A 7014-nucleotide genomic window follows, 5' to 3' on the forward strand; every position below is an offset into this window, starting at 1 on the left:
GATTTGGCTTGTTCATGGACTCTGATCACCTGGTTTCGGCCTGTATCTGGACTCTGGCTATAGTACTCAGTTTGGCTTGTCTGCAGACACTGATCTTGGTTCTGATACTGGCCTGTTCCCATATCTCGGTTCAGCACTACCCTCAGCACAGTCCCAACCCTATGTCTGGTTTTTAGTTCCACTCCAACCACTAGGCATGACTATTGAGAGGCAGGGCCTGACAATAATGTTCATTTTTGCATGAAATTCCCTGCCTTTTTCTATCATTGGTCCTGAAACCGGAATTCCTTCAGCATGTTTCTGTTTGAACCATGTGTATGAAGAAATATCTACATCCTCCAATGAAGATTTTTTTCAGGCTTCCTCTTCAGCACACCAAGCATGCTATCACCGTCATGAATAAACTTACGAATCCATGACTTGCCCATGTTCAAGTCATACACAGTTTGCAAACCACAATTATACTCTAGTGAAAGTTTTTTTTCTTGCGGGGATGCCATGCTCAAATTTCTCTATGGTCTCAAGTTTCTGTTGCAGGATTAAGAAAACTCTTTTTCTTTGTCATGCTATAGGACTCAGAACCAGATGGTAATGGTTGTTTGTGCATGATAATTCAGGCTTTTTCCTTTCTTCTTTTTCACTCCTTGACAGATTTCCCCCCCTCTTCTCTTATGCATGGCCCCATCCTCTCCTTGGTTTAGCATTTGAAAATAATGCTGACTTTAACAGTGTATGAATTTAATTAAATGTTATAATATTGTAAAATGAAGTTAAAACAAACCTTCAGAGGTTTTATCATCGTTGTCCTCATTTATTAATAATTGTTCCCCTTCCCCATATTTGGTTTCCTCTTCCCTCTGATCGTCTTTGTCCTGACTCCACCAAGAAGACTGCATGTTATTCATCAGGTGCATTAACTTCATCTCTAATACATAACTCCTACTCTGGCAAATGAGAAGTGCTATGTCATGCCCAGGGATAGTGCTTGTAAAGCAATTTTTCATGGGCAATCATAGTGCACATGATGCAGTGCTCCAGAGTTGGCAAATAGGGTCCATCACATTTACTGACCCTACTTCCAAAGTGGTGCTTCCTGACTGCTATGCCAGCACTGTTTTCTTAGAGGAGCTGTCTCAATGAATTTGATTATATTCACTTCAGTGGATGGTTCTGGAGAAGATTTTATTGTATAAGGAAATAATTCTTTGAAGAGGTTGTGTGGACAACAGTTATTTGTGGGGTATTTTTAACGGCCAAATTTTGAAAATGGTACACAGCCTGTGGTGCCTAAATGTGAGCTGATAATTTCAGGGTGTAAAGGAATATTCTCCCCCAGCCTGGTTCTCTACTGCTTGTACAACTTGTACCATAGTATACTCTGAGTGTTGCACTCCTTGGCCCAGATTCTGATGTCCTTTATACTGGTGTAAAAGCAGAGCAACTCCACTGACTTCAATGCAGTTACTCCAAATTTCCTTTGGTGTAACTAAGATCAGAATCTGGCCCTCTGTCTGCAGAGGAGAATGGCAGTGGATCAGTATCTGCACTATTTGTAATGATAGGGTACAGAGAGAGTCCTCCCACTGCAAAATTCTCAGGTGCACAGAAGTGTGCAGACACCCTGTGTAAGGGTCCCTAAATCCCATCCCTTCTCCTTTTTCAGGGGGGAAACCTCTTTAATAGTGAGTAACAGACAACAGTTTAGGACAGACAGTGAAGATATACCCAACTGAAATGGCAGAGGCACTAGAGCTAGCTAGTCAGTATATTATCATCTAAACTGCTACTTGGTCAGGATGCTCTCAGTTTTGCAAGATATGCCCTACAGTCTTTAGTAACTGCAGAGGGGTTAATGTCTCGTGAAAGGCAGCACTTCCACCAGCACAATGTCATCATCATCATGTGAGGGTATTGCTTATAGGGAGCAAATGGCAATTACTGAATTAAATCTCCTCTTCAAACACTGTTCAGGTTCAACCCAGCTTAACTTGCAGTAACTGAAAATGTTACAGGCAGCAATGTCATATAGTAGCACCAGGCCTTCAATAATTCCTGTCTGGTATAAGATGACTTCTACCTACCCAGTGAGGCAATACATTACCCCAACATCATCATATCCTCTAGATCTCATTTAAATATCTGTAAATAAAAAATAAATGGGCCTGTAGCTTCAACACAGTCAACAGAACAGGACTGAGTCTCTCTCAAAGGAGACCTCTTTCAGTCAAACTGTGGCCACTACAGCACAAGTTATCCGAGTTAACAAAAAACAAGTCTGAGTTATAGCCATCCCTCCAATTTCTGTGACTTTGTGGGCACTTGATCTTCCCCACGAGTCATACCACTACATTGTGATATGTTGATATCAAATGTAATATTACATCCATCCTCCAAGGGAGGACAACAGAGGGCTCTATGACCAACGTGACTGACATAAATAAAAGTATATTAACTTGGCAAGGGTTTTAGCTAGCCCTCTCTCCTCCCCTTCTCTCTGATGCGGGCTGTGGGAGGGGGTTCAGTCTTCCATTCTCTCTGGGGCTGAGTGCAGGGGGGGGTGCAGTTGCTGAAGGATTAGTTAGCTTCCCCTCTTTCTCCATCCTATTGTGATGGGAGCGCCCCAAGTGTCGCTCGGTCACTCAACCTCATTTCTCTCCCTGGGGATCAGCGGGTGGATGCTGGGGACCCCCCCTCCCCGGTGTTGGCAGGTGGGCGCTGGGCGGACTCCCCCCAGGGAGCTGGGGAATCACCCTGGTCTGGCGCTGGGAGCTGGGTAGCCCCCTCTCTCTGCTACTGGGGAGACCCCCCGGTGCTGGAGGGGGCACCGCTTCCCCCGCGTGCAGCCGGGGCGGACAGGGGCAGGGGGAGGCCGGAGACGCTCTCTCCCCGCGGGCTGGCGGGTGGGAGCCGGGGCGGGGCGCGCTGTGCGGCGGGGGCGGTGCTCGCTCCTCCTCCTCTGGGGCCGCGCGGGGAGGGAGGCGGCGGCGGATCCGGGGCCTGGCGGAGGCGGAAGGGGCGGGCGGACGCGGCGCGGCCGGGCCTGACTCTGCGGGACGCGCGATGCTGGTGAGTGCCGAGGCCTCGGCGGCGCCGCGGTGTCGCAGTGAGGCCGGCGGCGGGACGGGTGCGGGGAGGCGGCCGGAGCGGGACGGGCTGCGGGGCCCGGCTCGGAGTCGCTCCGCAGCCGCCGCTCAGGGGAGGCCCGGACGCCGCCACTTCTCCTTCTTCCCTTCGGGCGCGTTTTATGCCCTGGCCCGCCAGCCCCGGGGTGGGGCCGAGCCCGGCCGGGGATCCGGCCCCTTTGCCCTCGGCTCGGCCTCTGGTGAGAGGCCTCGAACTACGCACTGGAAATGCCTTCCCCGGTACCGCCCCGGAGCCTCCCTCCTCCAGTCCCAGTGTCGCCCTAGGACCTCCCGCCCCAAGGGGCAGCCCCCCGCCACCGTCCCACTGTCGCCCCAGGAGCCTCCTGCGCAAGGGAGCAGCCCCCATACTGCCTCAGTATTGCTCCTGGAGCCTCTCCTCCCCAAGGGCAGCCTCAATGGCTGGCCCTCACCCCCTGTGGCCAGCCCCTCTCATTCCCAATATTATCCCAGTCACTCCAGAATATTCTCTTCCACAGCCCCTCACCCCAACCCCCAGTGACTGACTGCCAGACTTCTGTATCATCTCAGTTATCCCTGACCCCAGTATCATCCCAGTTCCCTCCAGCCTCCTCCCACTCTTTAAGAATGTGCGACTAACTACTCCCCACAGCCCCCTACTGTCCCTTCATCCTCAGTGACTGCCCCTGTAACCCTACCCAATGACTATCTCCATAGTCCTCAGTGTTCCTCAACTAAATCCTTATAATTCTCCAGTTAACATTCTGCCCCCCACTAACAGCTCTGTAACAAAGCCTTACAGTGATCCATTTTCCTTTAACTGGGATCCTTTCCCCATCCCTTTAATCATTCTTTGTCCCTCAGTGTGGAGGATTCATCCACCATAATTATTCCCCTGCTGTAATTCTTCCTCCAAAAAACTATTTCCCGCACTGTGATTCTTACCCCCGCTGATCTTATTTACTTGTCCTCAAATCTTTCCCTAAGATCCCTCATTATCTTCCCATTACACTTCTTCCTTCCTTTCTGTGAACCCACCTACTGTCTCTACTACTTTGTACTTATATCCTCTTGCTGTGCCTTTTTTTTTTTTTTTTGATGGGGTGGTGCCAGTTGTCTTAATTTTTGAACACCTTTTCCTATCCAGGCTGTGCGCACAGATTTCCCTATCTTTATTAATTTGCCCCAATTATGTTTTCAGTTCTCTGCGAATAACAGCTAACCAGTTTAACACCTCCAGCCCGAATCAATGTTGCTTTATTTACTGCATGTATAACTTTTCTCTTTTTGTCTCACTTTTTATCTGGGGATAATTACCTGATCCATCAGGTGCTTTAGTAAAAACCTGCTATTTTGGAGAAGTTGGGGGAGAGAATAGTGAGGGAATGGGGAATTAGCTTAAAGTAGCAACTCAGAAATTGTTTCCACTACAGTATTGTGAATTGGTGATTTTGGGTGAGGGAGGGATGTTTGGGAGGTAACACTATTTGGAATCTTTTCAAAAGCAAAAGTGTAGTAAATTGGCCCACTTTCACCACCTGCAGCCCTGGGCACTTATTGTAGAGGCTTGCATTGGCAGATGAATTGACCTGATATGACCCTCCTAAAAATTGGTCGCTTCCCTCTCTGATTTTGTGGTTCAGAAGATTAATATATTATGAGTCCAGAAGGGACCACTGTGATCACATAGTCTGACCTTCATTATATAGAACTTGCCTGAAATAATTCCTGTTTGGACTAGAGCATATCTTCTAGAAAAACATCCAAACTTGATTTAAAAATTGCCAGTTGTTCCTCCTTGTAGTCGACCTATCCTTGCTCCTCTTGTCACTGTTAGTTGCCTAATCTGTTAATGTTGATTGCTTTATCCTTGTAACTTGAATATTGCAGTCAGAATCAAGTGCCATGCATAATTAGAATACTGTGTGTGTCACATTGGTTTGAACCTGTTTTATAGTTAGTGTCTATAAGTTAGCTCTTGTCTGCATGAGAAAGTTGCACCGGTTTCAATTAAATCTTCATAAAAGAAATTAGCTAACTTTATGCAAACCCCTGTGTGGACACTTATTTTGGTTTGTTTGTGTCTTACTTGGGTCTGTCTTAAATTGATTCCTGTAGAATTTTTCTGTTTTTTATAATGTAATATTCAAGGAGATATTTAATACTCCGTTCTATTAAATATTGGTCATCAATTATATTTCTCTGGTGCTGGATTGTTAGTTTGAGTACATGAAACATAGAAAGGCCCACTCTACTAAGTCAGGCCTTGTTTACACTACCGGGGTAAGTCGACTTAAGTTATGCTATTCCAGCTATGTGAATAATGTAGCTGGAGTCGATGTAGCTTAGGTCGACTTACTGTGATGTCTACACTGTGCAGCGTCGACGGGCGACGCTATCCCATCAAGTTACTTTACTCTCTCATTCTCGTGGAGTACTGGAGTCCACCGGACAGTGCTCTGCAGTTGATTTAGCAGGTCTTCACTAGACCCGCTAAATTGACTCCCGCTGCATTGATTGCAGCAGCATCTATGCCTGGTAAGTGTAGACATGGCCTCAGGAATTATTCATTGGTGACAGTGGTTACCAGCATAGGGTCCACCTGTACTTAAACTACTTTCAGTGCCAGTAGAGAGAACTGCTAGTGGACAAAATGGTTTTTAACATGGTTCCTTTATACTTTCTGTAATGTTACTGAAAATAGTTTTGTTCCATGTGCACCAGTAATTAAATCACTTTCAACATGGGTTTAGAGAATGCATGGTGGGGGAAGTGGAGACATACCCATTGCTGAAAACAATTGCTAAGGGCAGATCTACACTACAGCTGGGATCAATGCTCTGAGATCGATCCACCAGCGGTCGATTTAGCAGGTCTAGTCAAGACCCGCCAGATCGATTGCAGATTGTTCTCCACTCAACCCCTGTACTCTACCCCCAACGAGAAGAGTAAGGTAAGTCAACGGGAGATTTTCTCCTGTCTAGCCCCCCTGTGGTGTAGACCCTGCGGTAACTCGACCAAAGGTACGTTGACTCCAGTTATTCACATAGCTGGAGTTGCGAAGCGTAGATCGACTTACTGCGGTAGTGTAGACATAGCCTAACAAAGGGTCATTTTCCTATTGCAGATAGATATAAAGGCCATGTTATGCAACAACTTTCTCAGAGTTTTATAGCCAGTTGGTGGCACAATCATATTAATGGTGTTACAAATAAAAGTTCAGTTTGTCTGCACAGCTTTGCTCTATCGCAGCCGTGATTGAGAGTCTGTATTTACCACAATGTATAATCTTGGTTTTATCCATACATTCTAGGAAAAATCTGGGGAACTGTGGTGCCTCGGCAGGGGACAAAGGGTTTCGAGGACATGCACACAAAACAATATCAGCAGCGTATAGGATAGTGTATCTTTATGGTTTTCTGCTGCACGTTGCAGCGAGGAAGGATACCCAGTGAAACCAGTAATAAACTTAGTTATGGGGGTCCTGGCTGCACTATAAAAATGTGTAAACCAATTTCAGAAAGACAACTTTGTTCCAGCCTAGGTCTCTGGGGGCAAAACAGTTAGTTGCCACAGTTACTGAATTTTAAAGATGAGGTAAATTGAAGCAAATGGTGATTTGAGCCAACTGTGCCAATAACTAGTTGTAAGCTTTGTTAAAAGTTATAGTCCCGTGTTATATCGGGATTGTATAGGATTTATTTTTAATCAGCCACAGTGACTGGTCTGTTTTTTGCATTTATTACAAGAGAACTTCTGATGAAGGCAAGAAAGAAAAGGAAATAGCTTAAGAAATGAGAGAGAAAGCCATTGAGCTTGTCTACACTAGCATTTTTTGTCAAATGTTTCACTATGATTGTTGCATCTCCATTGGAAGAACTAATGTAGATTGGCTACTGCTGTGTTTACTGCT

General features: G+C 46.3%; 1 protein-coding gene across 1 annotated transcript in view; it reads left to right on the forward strand.

Moving 5' to 3' along the window:
- The first annotated feature begins 2983 nt into the window (after positions 1-2983).
- LOC113407010 (cullin-1) overlaps positions 2984-7014 on the forward strand; it is an 83036-nt gene continuing 79005 nt past the window's right edge. The window contains exon 1 of the mRNA XM_026654064.2: positions 2984-3066. The gene's annotated coding sequence lies outside the window, so the exon portion shown is untranslated. The remainder of the gene's footprint in view (positions 3067-7014) is intronic.

Source organism: Terrapene carolina, unplaced genomic scaffold (genome assembly GCF_002925995.2).
Source record: "Terrapene carolina triunguis isolate 2854851 unplaced genomic scaffold, T_m_triunguis-2.0 Scaffold179, whole genome shotgun sequence".
NCBI classification, from domain to species: Eukaryota; Metazoa; Chordata; order Testudines; family Emydidae; genus Terrapene; species Terrapene triunguis.